Raw genomic sequence first — 3,147 nt, 5'->3', positions numbered from 1 at the left:
CAACCACCAAGTGTATCACCTTGTGCACATGTGTTAGCATATTTTCACAAACATTTTCAAGGGTGTTAGCATTCCACTAGATCCTAAATGCATATGCAAAGAGTTAGAGCATCTAGTGGCACTTTGATAACCGCATTCTGATACGAGTTTCACCCCTCTTAATAGTACGGCTATCAACCCTAAATGTGATCACAGTCTCTAAGTGTCTTGATCACCAAAGCAAAATAGCTCCTACAAATTATACCTTTGCCTTGAGCTTTTGTTTTTCTCTTTCTTCTTTCCAAGTCCAAGCACTTGATCATTACCATGGCATCATTTTTGTCATGCTATGATCTTCATTTGCTTCATGACTTGGAGTGTGCTACCTATCTCATGATCACTTGATAAACTAGGTTAGCACTTAGGGTTTCATCAATTCACCAAAACCAAACTAGAGCTTTCAATCTCCCCCTTTTTGGTAATTAATGACAACCCTTACACAAAGATATGAATTGAAATTCAATTGAATCCATGTTGCTTGTCCAAGCATATTTACCATGTGTAAAAGGATATGGACAAGTTTCATAAACTCCATATGGTAGCAATTGCTCCCCCTACATATGTGCTAAGAGTTTGGATTGTAACTTGCACATATGATTAGATAGAAAATGTAGGAGACAATGTCTACCAAATGATGCTAACGTATAAAAGATGGACCTTTGAAGCGTGATACCAATCAGAGTGCATCATTATACCATCCTTAGCACCATGGTTAGCTTTAAATCGCTTGGAAATACACTTTGAAAAGATACCACTTGTAAAAACTTACTTGGAAAAGAAAGTTATATAGTGATTTCATTTCATCATTCAATCTTACAACTAGCATATATCACACAAGCATGGATATTTTGAATTTAAAACTTATGCCATCCAAATGCACCATTCAAGTTCATGAGCTTGTTCCTCCTACTTGTGTGCTCAAAAATTTAACTGATCCCTTTCCTTTGTCATATCTCCCCCCTATTACTTATATCTTTGTTTCTCTCCCCCTTTGTCATCAATGGCCACAAAGACTTGAATTATAGATAGGTTGAGATTTATCAATGTCAATCAATGGGGTGAGGATCATATTCCCAAATTTGGCCCAATCTAGATCATTTGCCAAAGATTTTTAACTCGGTTTGATCCAAGGACAAGCTGCTTCACACCTCTAAATAAGGGTTATCTTGTACCATGTTGAGTTAAACACTTAGAGCTCATTTCTAGATCAAACACTAGGTTTACAAGCCCATAAACATGTCATATGCTATCACTAGATCAAGTCAAGCATAGAAGCAATAGTGATACCATATAAACATCAAAATCATTTGATTTTCATGAATGAGCCTAATAGAATGGAGAGATGACTAGATGCACTAAACATATCCTTATCAAGGATGTATGTCATGCCAATCATCTTTTACCTTAGATTGCTCGAAGGAGAGGCATGTCATATGAGTGGGGGTGTATCAACACATATTTGAGAAATCCAATATGTTCAACTCATTCCTTAGCTTGCAAAACCTTTTCTCATCCAATGGCTTGGTGAATATATCGGCAAGTTGATCTTCGGTGCCTATGCTCTCAATGCAAATGTCCCCTTTTTGTTGGTGATCTCTTATGAAATGGTGGTGGACATCAATGTGCTTTGTTCTTGTATGTTGAACCGGATTGTTGGTCAACTTGATTGCACTCTCATTGTCACATAACAATGGCACCTTCTTGAACTTGATTCCAAAATCACTCAAAGTGGCCTTCATCCAAAGTATTTATGCACAACTACCGACGGATATGTATTCGACTTCGGCGGTTGATAATGCAATACTATTTTGTTTCTTTGATGACCATGAAACAAGTGATCTTCCCAACAATTGACATGTGCCCAAGGTGCTCTTCCTTTCAACCTTACATCCCGCATAATCCGAGTTAGAGTAACCAACTAGCTCAAACTTTGCTCCTTTGGGATACCACAAACCAACATTTGGTGTATGCTTCAAGTACCTCAATATTCTCTTTGTAGCCTTTAAATGTCTTTCTCTTGGTGAGGCTTGAAATCTTGCACACATGCATACACTAAACATGACATCCGGCCTTGATGCGGTCACATAGAGTAGGCTTCCAATCATAGACCAATACAATTTTTGATCCACCATGTTTCCACTTGCATCACTATCCAAGTTGCCATTGGTTCACATTGGTGTGCTAATGACTTTGCAATCAATCATTCCAAACTTCTTGATCATGTCCTTGATGTACTTGCCTTGACTCACAAATGTACCATTCTTCAATTGCTTGATTTGAAGACCAAGGAAGTAACTCAACTCTCCAATCATGGACATCTCAAACTCATTAGCTATCATTTTTCCAAACTCATCACAAAAATCTTGATTAGTTGATCCAAATATGATGTCATCAACATATATTTGCAACACAAATAGATCTTTTCCAATATTCTTGATGAAAAGAGTGGTGTCAACTTTGCCCATCCTAAACCCTTTAGAGAGTAGGAAGTCCCTCAATCTCTCATACCATGCTCTAGGTGCTTGCTTCAAGCCATACAATGACTTCTTCAACTTGTACACATGGTCGGGCTTCTTGTCATCTTCAAAACTGGGAGGTTGCTCAACATATACTTCTTCATTGATGTAGCCATTGAGAAATGCACTCTTAACATCCATTTGATAGAGCTTGATGTTGTGGGCACAAGCATAGGCTAGTAAGATTCTAATTGCTTCCAATCTAGCAACCGGGGCATATGTTTCTCCAAAGTCAAGACCTTCAACTTGTGTATAGCCTTGTGCTACCAATCTTGCTTTGTTCCTTACTACTAACCCATCTTGATCTTGCTTGTTTCTAAAGACCCATTTGGTTCCAATCACATTGTGTCCCTTTGGTCTTTCTACCAATTCAAATACTTGATTTCTTGTGAAGTTATTCAATTCTTCATGCATAGCATTCACCCAATCAATATCCTTCAATGGTTCATCTATCTTCTTTGGTTTAATGGATGACACAAATGAGAAATGCTCACAAAATGAAGCCAATCTTGATCTAGTTTGCACACCTCTTGAAATATCACCAATGATAGTGTCCAATGGATGATCCCTTGCAACATTGGTTGGTTGGAGG

Source organism: Miscanthus floridulus, chromosome 1, assembly GCF_019320115.1.
Source record: "Miscanthus floridulus cultivar M001 chromosome 1, ASM1932011v1, whole genome shotgun sequence".
NCBI classification, from domain to species: domain Eukaryota; kingdom Viridiplantae; phylum Streptophyta; class Magnoliopsida; order Poales; family Poaceae; genus Miscanthus; species Miscanthus floridulus.
The sequence above is the reverse complement of the archived record's forward strand: the minus strand, read 5'-3'. Positions refer to the sequence as shown.